At 43.6% G+C, this 15,000-nt stretch overlaps 1 long non-coding RNA gene and 1 other non-coding gene across 3 annotated transcripts in view; both read right to left on the bottom strand.

Annotated features, from left to right (window-relative positions):
* LOC135100014 (uncharacterized) overlaps window positions 1-15,000 on the bottom strand; it is a 151,159-nt gene that overhangs the window by 64,357 nt on the left and 71,802 nt on the right. The window lies entirely within an intron of this gene.
* Trnad-guc (transfer RNA aspartic acid (anticodon GUC)) lies at window positions 367-438 on the bottom strand. The gene has a single exon. It is a non-coding gene; the product is annotated as a tRNA-Asp (tRNA).

Below are 15,000 nucleotides of genomic sequence, written 5' to 3'. Positions count from 1 at the left end.
CATGATGTAAAGAAAAGAAAATATGTTCTGGCGGTGCTTCAGAGTTCACGGAGAGTTGTCAAACAGCCTATCAGGATGTGCTGCTAAGATGATAAACTGCAACACTTCATTCGTAAGGAGAAAACTAGAAACATCAGGAAAATATACTGAGTTTAAATGAGGGTTCACTTTTTTTTTTTTTTACCAATACAGAGTACGGTAAGAGCGAGGATCCTGTTCCCGTTAATCAATCACTTAGTAGGACACCCACGTAATATGAGAACCTGCATTCTGAATCATCCGAGAGAGAGAGAGAGAGAGAGAGAGAGAGAGAGAGAGAGAGAGAGAGAGAAAGAAAAAACACGAGATGAAAAAAAAATTCAGGTCCTCCCCGGCGGGGAATCGAACCCCGGTCTCCCGCGTGACAGGCGGGGATACTAACCACTATACTACCGAGGACTGAAAACAGTGTGTTACGTAATTGGTCAGAATTTCAGGGGTGCAATGGGAGGGGTGTTAGGGGGAGGGGTTGTTTACCTCTAAGCATCTTTTCTCTTTATTATAACCAACACCTACATGACTCAAGTCTAACTACGATGCTAGAAATTAGTAATGTTTAGCCTACATCCACTGTTTTGTGAACGAGAATTGTCTTCACAATATATTCAACCCTTTCAGTGCCATAGCTAGTCTTGTTTGATAAGATGGTCTGTCGTAAGATTATAATGTACTGTACTTCCAAGATATCCTTCACAAAAAAAAAAGTTCCAGTAATTGAAACACTTTAATGTTAACAATTTGCCTCCTGCCGAGATAGCAGTCTAGGATTACTCACATGAAGTAAGAAATGACAGCATATCATTAGCAAGTAAAATGTTCGATTTACTGCCGCAAGTCAGACCGCTAAGTCCTTTTGGTTCAGACTGAAGTGTAAGTTAAGTGCGAGTAGTGTATTGGTGAACTTCTTTCCTTTTTAATCTTTTAACTGCTAATGCTACTGATTGTTGATGAGATAAAGTATTTTACTGAAGTAACCCAAAAGAACCACATTAAAGCTACAGGCACCAAAATATTTTAACTACTCGATCACCAATTTTGTTGCCGGTCGTGTCTTTGGAAATTGTACTCTAAACGTAAGCCAGACTCTTTCATAAACTTGACAGCAATACCAGTGAAAGTCATTCTGCTGACCAACCGTAAGGAGTAACCAAGCTGAGCGAATCAAGCAACGCAAATATAAATAACAATACATTCACATAAAAGAAATAAATGGCAAATATCATCGTTTGTATCCCTGCATAGTTCATACTTATCACCAAGCAAAAGACGCTCGTAATTAAGAGTAATAATAATGCTCGCTCTAACATATACGCAAATTACGTTTAGTCGACTCATCTCGTCTCTGTTTTGTGCGGAAATATGAAGCATCTTCTTTACTTTGTTTTATTTATTTATTTATTTATTTATTTTATTTATCTATTTACTTTTTTTTATGTTGCATGATCTCTTCCTACAATATACGTATACGGCTTTTGCAGAATTTCTTCATCGCGAGCGGCTTATAAAATAAAACAGATTATAGATAACGCAATAAACCAAAGAAAACAAAAGTAATGAAATCCACCAAAAAAGCAAGGAATTATAATTAATTTAACAACAACAAAAACACCAAAACACCACCACCACCACCAACAACAACAACAACAACACTCACAAACACTCAAAACACAAGAAATACCAAACAACTCACAAAATCCTAAGCCAAGACCCCAAAACAAACAAAACCTATCTATCCTTTTTCACATCAACAAGAAACGCACCCATCACCACCACCACCACCACCACCACCTGCCACCACACCCTTCCATCCATCCCAGCCAGATAAGCTATAAGGCACAGGACAACAACTGGAAGGGCCTAGAGGCGAGGGGGAGAGAGCGAGACAACACCTGTACTGTATCACGCCTGGGCATGACACCAATGAATACAATCAACTACAACACAGGCTCAGGCCAATACTGGATGCAGGGCGGCAGTGCAATAGAGAGAGCTTCAAGGCGGCTCGCAGGTATACAGACGCAGGTAGCAAGGTAGGAAGGGAAGGGAGGGAAGGCACTGCTGTTTGTGAGGGGAAAGAGAGGAAGGTATATACGAGTGACTGCCCCGCCTCCATGGACACACACACACACACACACACACACACACACACACACACACACACACCAGCCTAAAAATATCGTCCCTTTGCGTTGTTTTAATTACTGAATAAATGGCTACAGCGAGTATTGACCGAGAGAGAGAGAGAGAGAGAGAGAGAGAGAGAGAGAGAGAGAGAGAGAGAGAGAGAGAGAGAGAGAGAGAGACATACACATACACACACACACATGTATACAAAGACAGACAAAAATAGCGACATAGGTAAAAACGAGGAAGACAAAGAGAACGGACACGAGAAAGAGAAATTGTTGAAAGTAAATGAATTTCCTGGCATGATATTTTAGCAAGTTGAATACAGTAGTAGTAAAAGTTCACGTCACTGTCAATTAGAGCGCAACATTCTCATGCCCAAGGTCATATAATAATTTTTATTCATTTTTTTCTCCCCGCGTTTCATTCAAATTTTACAGCACAGAGGCAAGCAGGCAGGCACGTGAAATTTTTATCATGCAAACTATAAACCGTTTCCTCAATTAATCTGCAGTTTTATGTACACACACAGTAAAGCAATGAAGGTTGGCTGCATTTTCACGAACTGATTGGCGGAATATGAATAAGGCATCGCTGCAATGAGGTCATATAGCGCTGCTTACCACTTAAAAATAATTATAAAAGCTAGAAATGTTTAAATAAATGCGTGATTATTCTGACATTTGACTGACTGATTGTGAGTGAAGCGCCGCAAGATATCATTTGGCCCCAGGTGTCATAGTTGTCAATACACCAATAAAAGAATAAAGCAAAATAGAACAAGAAAAAATATAAAATACAACATAGCAACAAAACAAGGGGGGTGGAGGAGTAGCGGGACGGGGAGGTAACAAGAAAGAGTGGCGATAGTGACAGTGCAAAATCAAGTAGCAATTCTGGTCACCTTAAGACAATGCAGTTTTATAATGCGAAGGTAACCCGATCCACCACCAGCTTCACCCTAATCCAGTCATCGCGATCCTTATCCGGTCAGCTAACTGCCGCCAATTATTCTTAACTAAAAATTATTTGTTTTTATCCATGCGCGAGGTAAAAATACTAAGCTTAATGCAACTTCACAGGTGATGAATCTTAATCGCCTTCCTATCAAACATTCATTTTCTGGGATTAATATTTCACACCAACGTACGTACACATTTCATAGGGTAATCTAAAGGTTTCTACACATTTCATAGGGTAATCTAAAGGTTTCTATCATGAATGGAATTAACGATGTTCGCAAGCGAGAAACGTACGTGTGTGTGTGTGTGTGTGTGTGTGTGTGTGTGTGTGTGTGTGTGTGTGTGTGTGTGTGTGTGTGGTGTATGTGTGTGTGTGTGTGTGTGTGTGTGTGTGTGTGTGTGTGTGTGTGTGTGTGTGTGTGTGTGTGTGTGTGTGTGTGTGTGTGTGTGTGTGTGTGTGATATGTCTGTGGTGCAGCTGTCAGGTGGTTAGTTGAACACTGGCGTGGGCTGCAGCGGCATGACCTGGAACGGAGGGACGAACAGCTGACAGGTGCACACGAGTATCGAGAGTTAGAACAAGAAGTCTTTGTCCTGCCTCGCGTTGATCATTGGATGACGATTACGATGGTGATGATGATAGCTGTTACAATAATAATGGTGGTGGTGGTGGTGATGATAGTAAGACTGAAATGAGTAACTCTAGAATACCCACAAAAAAAAAAAAAAAAATGACGGGACGGGAAAAAATAGGAAAAGTGAAAAAAAAAAAACGAAGACAGAAGAAAGCCGCAAGCGTATCGTGACATTTCGCCACCAATTTAGTTCCGGTTGACTCAGCAAACCACTCAATCAACTAAGCGGGTGAGAACCAAACTACTTGATATAATAATGTGAAAAAGCTAGTGTTAGAATGCAGGTTTTCGTCTGTACGCACTGCGAGCTGCACAAGAAAAAAAAAAATAAGAAAAGAGAGAGAAAATGAATAAACTGCAAGAGCAACAGTAGCGGTGAAAGTAATAAGAGGAGGAGGAGGAGGAGGAGGAAGAGAAAAATCAGCAATAAAACTATGAAAATGCACATGTTTCCTGCGCTGAAGGCGAAATGCAAGTCTGTCCAAGTTACCAGCAGAAACTAGCCAACAGCGCCCTTCCTCCTCCTCCACCTCCTCCCACGATGCCCGGACACCCAAACCCCATCCTGTCCCATTCCGCCCCTCCCCGCCAGCCGCGTACACAGTGCCTGAGGGAGGAGCTCGCGGGTCTGTCAGGTACAGGATGCAGTCACACGGGCCACCACATCCGGCAGAGTGCAGCGGGAGTGGCCAGGAGGAGGCAGGCGGGGACGGGATGGGAGGAAGTACAAATGTCTCAAAAGGACGAAAAACGTGGAAATGCAGCGATTGTAGACGAGGAAAGTAGCGTTAAGTACACAGTGAAGAGAGGTAAACTGCCGGGAACTGAACACTGAAGTACAGGAAAATTGAAGAGGATGGGAGAAGAATGTAAATAAAGATAAAAAAAAAAGAAACAAACTATACACCGAAGAGAAACATAAACTAGAGATAATTTGACACATATGCATGAAAAAAATAAATAAATAGATAATAAATAAGAACTACTCACTGACCTACACAAGGCAAAATCTTAACCTAAACCTAAATAAAAAAATATATAAATAAAAGGAAGATGAAAATTAACCTACACAAAGTACACATTAATGTAAACCTCAATAAAAAAAAGTATAAAAATCATTAAAAAAAAAATTGACCTACACAAAACAACAAACACAATAAACCCAATTCCATCTGCCATTCCCATCTATAACCTCATCCAACCTTCCCCAGGCTTTGTGTCGTCTTTGCACTTGCTACACGGCTGCTGAGATGCTAAGCCGCTAAGCCTGTTCCGCTCGTACACCAACTCCCGCGAACCAGTTTCCTACCGCTGGTCTCAGGCGTTGCTGCTGCTGATACACCGAGGACACGATAATGAACATGGGTAAAATTTGTAACTTACCCTCAACTGCCTCTAGTAAGGAGTGGGAGTGTTTTCCAGTACAAAGAGTGTGTAGATTAACTGTATGTTCCCAAATCCTGTATGAAAACACGTAAGAACATTTGTGGTGGCGGTAGTAGAACACACACACACACACACACACACACACACACACACACACACACACACACACACACACACACACACACCTGAGTACATGCACTATCACACTTTCGCCAACACCTGTCACCCGTCCATCATTCCCCAAAGCCGCCCTGAACAAAAACTTACACCTGTTCCCCTTCCCTCTGCCGCGCACTAAACGCCTTACACCTGCTCTCGGCTAAACGCACCCTCGACACACACACACACACACACACACACACACACACACACACACACACACACACACACACACACCGCCGCGCTGGTTCTTTATCGACACTGCATTTCCTATCACACACACACACACCTGTATCTCATATCCCCCCACACACACTCTCTCTCTCTCTCTCTCTCTCTCTCTCTCTCTCTCTCTCTCTCTCTCTCTCTCTCTCTCTCTCTCTCTCTCTCTCTCACACGTTTCTATTACTTATCCAGCCAGCCTCTGTACGCGTGGCACTCCGTTATTACACACTCGCACTTATCCTGTCTCCCACTCCACACCTGCAAGCGAAATACAACACAATACTCTCCCGGTATACATTTCCCCGCCGCAATAATATATTGTCACCCGCGATTCTGGTCCTTCACCTTTCCCTCTCTTTCCGAAGTGTGTGTTTGTTCCGGTCTGTGCTTATGGAAACGCCTTACGCTTCATGCCATTTCGTTTCTCTCTCTCTCTCTCTCTCTCTCTCTCTCTCTCTCTCTCTCTCTCTCTCTCTCTCTCTCTCTCTCTCTGATTACTTATAGTACGACGTGTTTGGTTGTAAGAGACTCACATTTATCTCGTTAAAACATTTCATTTCGACCTAAAAATAATAATTCGGGCAATAATATCATGACAATTTACTAGTTGAATACATGAAGGAAAAATATATACGTCTTTGGAGACTTTTCACTGTGTTGTAGTGGAAGAGATAATTAACTGGAGATAAATATCAAGATAACAAAACACTAGTCTTGATTGAATATAATGAAACATTTATGGGAGGTATACTCGTATTCTCTCTCTCTCTCTCTCTCTCTCTCTCTCTCTCTCTCTCTCTCTCTCTCTCTCTCTCTCTCTCTCTCTCTCTCTCTCTGATACAATTAGCGTACCTTTCTTGGTGAATTTATTTTTGCTTTTAGTCTCCCTCACGTGTGCACAAAAATATACCTCTTTTGAAAATGTTCGGTGTCACAAAGGAAGAGATAACTTACTGGGCAAGGAGCGAACCCAAGCACACCTGGCGGCGGCTCATCTGAATGCAAACCAACCACCGATAGCAAGCACAGGGACCCGACCAAACAATTAGGTGTGGAGGGTTACAATAATAATCCGCTCCTGGTTTTATTTACTTCCCTCCTATACTCTTTCCCTCCCTCCCTCCCTCCCTCCTTCACTGTCTCCCACCCGCTGCAGTGCTCAGGTGTAGAGGAACAAACGACACGGAACACGGACCCTCCCCCACCTGCTCTCCCCCCACTCCTCATCCCCTCGCCGGCCGCCCCTTCATCCCGCCGCCCCTACGCATTCTCATTCACGTCAGCTGCTGCGAAATATTTAACTGCCTCTCGCGACCATCAGTGCGAGACAGAACTGTGCTCCTGCGGTGTTGTAACTACGTGTTCTTCAGTCTTCAGTGCAAATTTAGGCAACGACTCTTGAACGCGGCCGCCCCTGGACCAGCTACCGTGGGAGGCATGACGATGGCGACGGCGGAGGAAGAGGCATCGAAAATACATTCAAAAAGGATAAAATTAGAGCTTCGGGGAAATCGTGAATATAAAGTGTAGCAATGGGATAACGGCAACAGACAACAAATAATAAAGGAAACTAAGAGATAACATTAAAAAAAAAAATAAGCGAAGAATGTCAAATATCAAGAATTTACTGCGCATTTTGGGACATGGAACTTGCTGCGAAGGGCGAAGGGAAGGAGTTGCAGGAGTGGGGAGGAAGTGGAGGAGCGAGGCGTGGCGAGCTGGGCTGGGTGGAGCAGTGGAGGGGCTTTGGGTGGGGGACGGCGGGTGGCCAGGTGGTGCAGGGCGGGACAGGAAGGCTGCGGAATGTTGCCAAGAATGAATGGTGATAGAGAGGACCCAGTTTTTTTGTATATTCTTGATTCTTACTTCGTGCATAAACAGCTTTTTTTTTTTTCTAATACAAAACAAATACAACGTTGTGTGTAAAGCAATCAAGTTGTATAATCATAAAACACATACGATACACACCCATATATCCCTTCGTATAGAGACCAATGTATTCATGTGGGTGAAATAAGAGTCAGGGAAGAAGGAGAGGGAGAGGGAGAGGGAGGGGGAGAGGACAGGTGAGGTGCGCAGTGGGGAGTCCCTGCGGTCCCTTTCCTGAACGAGGCCCGGAAGAGAGGGTGAAGGAAAGGACGTGAGGGAAAGAGGGAAAGGGAGAGTGGAGGAGAAAGAAAAAGGGAGTTGGGGAACAGAAACGTAAGGGAGGAGGAAAAGAGGGAAATGTAGAGAGGATGGAGAGGATAGGAAAGAGACACGAGAGAGAATGTGAGTGGAGGGAAAGGGAAGGAAAGACGTGAATACTGGAGAGAATAGGATGGGGGAAGTGAGAATGGATGATATAAAGGGAAAAAGAGAAGGAAAAAAAGTGAGGGGAGGAGGGAAAAGAATGGAAGGGGGAGAAACTGATGGGGGGAGAAGAGGATGCGAGGAGAGGAAGAGAGGGGAGTGGAGTTGATGGGTCAGGATCCTTGCCACTCCCAGGCCTTCATCAGCCACTCCTTGAGCAGTATTCAGAAACTCCTTTGCTCTCTCACCACAACTATTTTCAAAGGTCACAGAGATGACTAGCCGAGTTCCCAAGAATGTTTCCCCTGTCAGTAATGTGGAAATCTTGCTCATCTGTCACTAAAACTAGAAAAAAACGCCCTTAAAAAAAAAAACCGTGCAACTTCAAGAATACGATACCTTCTCTTACCAGTCCGCAAGTAAACTTAAAAGTACTTTTACCTCTATTCCCTAATGACGTTTATCAGCGGCGTGGAAGGGCTCGACGAGACAGGAAAGCCGCGACCGCCCGAGTGGATGCAAACACTATAATTCAAGACGCAGGCGACGGAATGGAGTTAGTGTGAGATAAAATATACAAGGCGAGAAACATATATAACGTTAAAGCTACGTTTCTCTTACCCGCCGCTGTATACAAAGGATTTTATTGCCAGGTTTATCAATTGTTTAAGAGAGAGAGAGAGAGAGAGAGAGAGAGAGAGAGAGAGAGAGAGAGAGAGAGAGAGAGAGAGAGAGAGAGAGAGAGAGAGAGAGAGAGAGAGGAAGAAAGAAACAAAGTATGCCCTTCACGTAATAGGTCGTAAAGAAATGTCACTGCCAATATCACTGTCACCTTTCCCCGCCCAGACCACCGCCGCCCACGATGTGTCCGCCCAACACTACTCACTCGGCTCGCCCAAAACCCGAACCCGCCTCGTCCCGCCCAGCCCAGCCCAGCCCAGGCCAGCCCAGCCCCGCGAGCGACAACCCCCAAGTGGCCAGTTTTTCTTCCACCTTGGGTCCCGGAAGTCGGTGGGTGTGGCTGGCGGGTGAATGGTTAGGAGCATCAAAAAGTCTCGCTCTTTCTCCGTGACGTCAGCTGGCCGCACCTTCCCCCACACCTCAGCAAACCAGCGATGGATGACGTTAGCCCCTTGACTGCTAATGTGGCTTGATCTGAGTAACCGTAGATGATTTCTTAAATTAGATATAACTATGACCACTAAAAAGGTGAAATTTGAGTAACGTTATACGACTTTATTACATCAAAGAACTAGATGCGCGAAATGTTAAATTTAAGTAACCTTACGCGATTTTACTCACCAAATACGCGATTTCAGTGGAATACAATACTGAATATATTATAAGGCTAAATTTTAATAATGTAAAACAATTTCACTGAATCGAAATAAAAACTAAAGGTATTACAAGATTTTACTCAACGAATACTAAGCTGAACACACTAATAAAGATTGGAACTACTCGCTCACACCCTCTCCTGACACTAGAGTCTTGAAATTATAATACACTAAACTTGCACCAGACTATTTTGTGGAGCCTGAGGGAAAGCCGCAACCATCAAAGAGTTAATCCTGATGCTCGACCTTAGCTAAAATTTTATCGAGTCCCCAAAACCCCCTCTGGTCGTCCGACCTTTGTTCTCGCTCCTCCTCCACTCCGCGCCACCTGACGTCTGCACCATTACGCGAGTGAAATTGAAAAGCAACACGCGTGGAATTGTATTATCGGAGAAGCGCTGCATCTTTTATGACGCCCTTGTTTATATCAAAGTTCACTATGTCGCAGGCGGGAGACGGATGCGTTAGGTATGCATGCAAATGGGGCTTGAGGCGGCGACATTAATTTTTCAAGACGTTTACCAGCCAAGCGAGGAGAGGCAAAGGAGGAAGATGAGAGAAGAAAAAAAATGCAGAAAAAAAACTCCGTGTCACTTTGGTATTTAACTTTCCCGGAGTGATGATGCTGTGGGGAAGTGTTCCTCCTCACACTGGTGGCGAGAAGGGAAGGAAGGTGTCAGGAGTTGAGGAGAATTGAATAGCACCCTTCAATTTGTTATCATCTCGAGCGGATTAGCGTTCGCTCAGTAACAAGAAAGACGGAACTGTAATTTATTCTTAACCGCGAGGCTCTTCCGCTAAATGACATCAACCTTCTCTCTCTCTCGGATTAGACTTAAAAGCGTGAAAAGAATATAAGTAGAGGTCTTGTTAGATAAGTACAGGCTTAGTAAAACAAACAAAAAATAAACTACGAGAGAAAGATGAAGAGAAACCTAAAGAGATAAACAGCAATGGAAGCTCATGACGATAAATGAAGACAAAAAAAGCAACACAAAGCGAGCAAACAGGAAACCAGGAGATGAGATAAACATCCCAAACATAACTTACCGCTCACTTAACCCAGATATTAACTCATTCATATGCTAGAATAGAATGCTGAGACAGAGAGAGAGAGAGAGAGAGAGAGAGAGAGAGAGAGAGAGAGAGAGAGAGAGAGAGAGAATCGCAACAGCAGCTCCAGTGACCAGCCAACCTCAAAGTCTCAGCGGGGAAAGATCATCCATCTCCGGGGGACGTTCAGCTCGTTGAAAGAAGGATTTACGCGGTAACTCCCAGACAAATAATGACAAGATAGAAAACGGGGAAGGAGATGAAAAAAAAAAAAGGAAAAGAAAGAGCGAAAATGGAAAAAAAAAATGACTCCCAGAATGTACGCCTGCCGTTTGTCCCTCCAACGCCTTCCTTTCCTTGTCTATTCACTCCACTGGTCACTGCTCTCGCTCCCTTCGTCTTGTTTATACTGCCCGCCCTTCCGCCTCCTGTTCCACGTCAGAAATGGAGCAAGAAATGGTAGAAAAAAAGACACTGGGGTCTTTTACTAGTGTGTGGTTACTGGTATGATATTTCTTCAGTATGTGGCTATTATGAAGCGTATGAGGGTGGGATGGAGATGTTTGGATGGTTATGTGCATTACGTAGAAAACCTGGAGGGAAAGGGAAGTTTGAAGTATCGAGTTATGGAGAAAATAGACAGATTTTTGTTAATGGTGTTGTGTCTCTTGTTAAAGGAGAACATTATGTGTGAGTTGGGAAGATAAAGGAAAGAGAGATTAGTGACATTAGGGGGAAGGCTGGCTCTCTTGCTCTCACTCTCTCTCTCTCTCTCTCTCTCTCTCTCTCTCTCTCTCTCTCTCTCTCTCTCTCTCTCCACTTCTTCCTTTTCCTGACCTACTATCCAGACATTCTTCCATCCATCTCAATTTCCACATCTCATCCCATCATTCCTCCTCCTCCTCCTCCTCCTCCTTCCCATCTCACCCACACCCTCCAGCAAACACCCAGGGGCGGCCTCTTCTCTCTGTACCTCCAGGATATTGGGCAAGGAGGAGGAGGTGAAGGTAAGGTTGATGTCCTAATTGGAAGGATGTAAGGAGCAGTTTTTGTCTCCCTACGGATGGTTGGTTGTCTTCTCCTTGCGATTATCACACGAGATAACTTTTTTTTGTCACTCATTAGTAACTTTTTTTTTTTCTTTTTCAAGTCATTCCCTTTTTCTTTCTTTTAATCTGAGAGTGGATTCAGGAGAGCCCTTCAAGTTAGAGGGGTTCCTGTGTTGTGTCTGACTTCAGTGTTGTGTGTAGTGGTTTCAAATATTCTTTTTTTTGTGATGTTCCTGTTGTTCCTGTTGCTGCTGTTGTTGTTGCTGTTGTTGTTGTTGTGGTGGTGGTGGTGGTGGTGGTGGTGGTCAGGTAAAGAAAGGAGGAAATGGTAATGGCAGGAAGGGCGGATGGAAAGATTAAATGAAGGTGATACGAGTAAATTGGTGACGAATTAAGTAATTGGGAGAAAGGAAGGAAGGACGGATGGAAATATCGAATAATAATAGGAACGTAAGAACAAGAAAGACAGGGATGAAATGGCTTGGAGAGAGAGAGAGAGAGAGAGAGAGAGAGAGAGAGAGAGAGAGAGAGAGAGAGAGAGAGAGAGAGAGAGAGAGAGGGAATGAGGAGAGTAGCAGGTGGCGGGCTCTTTGTGAGGCTAGCGTGTGATGGATCGCCGACGATGAGACTTGTTATGAAGTACACCTGCGAATATAAATTAACCCGAGTCATAGTTCGAGCAGCCAGGTACACGTATACTTACACACATATGCATGCAGTCAGTCAGTCCTCTTCCAATTAGCCGATTGTGTTTCTCTATGTTCCGATCTGGCCTGTCTTTTTCTGGTTCTGGCCTGTCTTTTTCTGGTTCTGTCATTATTCGATACCTTTCCATTTTTTTCTATTACTTTTTTTTTTTTTTAGTATATATCACTCTTTAATAATTTGTTTTATTTCTTTATTTTCATTCAAACATCTTTGTTCATTAACAAATCTTTCTCTTATGTCTGTATGTCTGTATGTCTGTATCTGGCTGAATGACTGGCTGGCTGTCTGTCAATCAGTCTTATTGCCTATTTGTGTCAGTCTAGCTAGTCGGTTGGTTGTTTCTGGTTGGTTGACTGTCTGTCTGCCTGTCTGTTTGTCTGTCTGTCCGTCTGGCTGGTTAGCTGGTTGCTTGCCTGCCTGTCTGTATCATACCAGCTGTTTCTCACTTCCGTCAGTAAATATCTTACCTCGCCACGCTTATAACAACAACACACACACCAGCAATAAAGAAGAAAAAATATGCCCTTGTTTGATGTTCCGCCGCTGTCCTCTCCGTCACCGCCTTCAGCACACACCTGCGCCTTCCCTCTCCACTCCCCGCCTCCTCTCCCCTCTCAAGGCCGCACTAACTTCCCTCTGCCCCTCCCTGATGGACGATGACGACCTGTACACCGCGATAATTACACGCCTCGCTAATACCTTGTCTTGCGTAGAGTACAGGGCGTAAGAGGCGCAGCGGGGTGACTTCGACTGACAAAGATGAGCGATAGAAAATAAATAAGTGAAATAAGAATAAGGGAAACGATATGTTTAAACAGTGGGTGATAAAAGACAGTGCTATGCATACTGAAAGGAATATTCAAAGTGGTCGAGTTATCAATTAAAGATGAAGGAAACGACTTTCTACTTTATAATTAACTAAAGATGTATATATTCAATGTCACCAATGACTACACACATACACACACACACACACACACACACACACACACACACACACACACACACACACACACACACACACACACACACACACACACAAACAGCTAAAAGACACCTAATAAAATCCCAAACAAAAAAGCACCCAATAAACACACATGAAACTTGCTGGTGAACGACACACGAACACAAACACACAAAAAAAGATAAATAAATAAATAAATAAAAAATCAATACAAAGAAAAAAAAATAAGCGTCGAATTGAAAAAAGAAGAAAAAAAAAGATACATGTTATTTCTAAGGACGTGGTATGTGTGAGTGTTCCGAGTTCTCATCTCGACTTCTGAAAAGGTTGGATGGTTAGACGGTGATCGGTGAAGCCTGGCGGGGACTGACAAGTCATCCTTCCTAGTGCGCTGCAGGGCGTGGGTGGTGGTAGGATGGAACGTGAGGGAGGGGAAATGACACTTGGGAGGAAGGGGAGGGAGGGGGAAACATGGAGGGTGGAAAGAAAACATTTGAGGAAACGTGGAGGAGGAAAAAAAATCGTGGTGAGTGATGAAAGTAGGAATGCTATGGTGAAAGTTGGAGGTGTTGTTGAAGGAAGGGGCGAAAAAAAATTAAAATATTTGACGAGAGGGAAAAAAAGTAAACTGAGAGAAGGGTTGGTATGATAAAGAGGTGTAGGTGTTGGATAATGAAAGTAATGGATGAAAGGATGTTGTTTAAAATAGGAATGAATTAAGGCGAAGGGTGAAGAAGATAAGGAGGAAAACAATTCAGCAGTGTGTGTGTGTGTGTGTGTGTGTGTGTGTGTGTGTGTGTGTGTGTGTGTGTGTGTGTGTGTGTGTGTGTGTGTAGTCATTGCTGGCATTGAATATATACATCTTTAGTTAATTATAAAGTAGAAAGATACATATTCCTATCGTTTGCTTCATCTTTAATTGATAACAAAATTAGTAACACAAAAACAAGACCTGATAATTCACATAATAACAGCGCAAAATTACCACATTTCTATATTTCGAGTTGGAAAAATAAACAAAAATAAGGAAAACACAACCAGTCCGTAATGAAGAAAGAGAGAAACAAAGTAAAATAGAGCGACCAAAACGAAGTAGTACTAGTAGTAGTAGTAATGATAACAACAACAATAATAATAATGATAATAAAAAACAGCAACAGCAAAGCACTACTAAAAAGACAAAAAACACGCAGGGGGGAGCCTCTATATAAAAAACAACAACAGCAAAGCACTACTAAAAAGACAAAAAAAACACGCAGGGGGGAGCCTCTATAAGTAATGCCTCCTGGGAATTAATGGCAATCGGGCGGACAGCTCAGTCAGAGATGTCACACCGCGGAAATATAAACACAATAATCACGAGACTCTCCAAGGTGGGGCAGGTAATCACGCCCTCTTGGATATGCGCAGACTCCTTTCCTCACGCTGACATTCACCTCCACAATTCACTGCCCCTGACATTTTAAGAGAATTCCTTCCTGTCTGACACAATACTTGAATTCTTTGCCTCTGTTTCTGTATCTGTATCTGTCTCTCTGGATGGCTGTGTATCTCTGTCTGTCTGGCAGGCTGTGTGTCTGTATCTCTGTCTGTCTGGCTGGCTGTGTGTCTGTATCTCTGTCTGTCTGGCTGGCTGTGTGTCTGTATCTCTGTCTGTCTGGCTGGCTGTGTGTCTGTATCTCTGTCTATCTGGCTGGCTGTGTGTCTGTATCTCTGTCTGTCTGGCTGGCTGTGTGTCTGTATATCTGTCTGTCTGGCTGGCTGTGTGTCTGTATATCTGTCTGTCTGGCTGGCTGTGTGTCTGTATCTCTGTCTGTCTGGCTGGCTGTGTGTCTGTATATCTGTCTGTCTAGCTGGTTGTGTGTCTTTATTTTTGTCTACCTGTCTGGCTGGTTGTGTGTCTGTATCTCTGTCTATCTGGCTGGTTGTGTGTCTGTATATCTGTCTGTCTAGCTGGTTGTGTGTCTTTATCTTTGTCTACCTGTCTGGCTGGTTGTGTCTGTATCTTTGTTTATCTGGCTGGCTGTGTGTCTTTCCCTCCGGCTGACTGGCTGTCTATCTGACT

Source organism: Scylla paramamosain, chromosome 4 (genome assembly GCF_035594125.1).
Source record: "Scylla paramamosain isolate STU-SP2022 chromosome 4, ASM3559412v1, whole genome shotgun sequence".
NCBI lineage: Eukaryota > Metazoa > Arthropoda > Malacostraca > Decapoda > Portunidae > Scylla > Scylla paramamosain.
The sequence above is the reverse complement of the archived record's forward strand: the minus strand, read 5'-3'. Positions and strand labels throughout refer to the sequence as shown.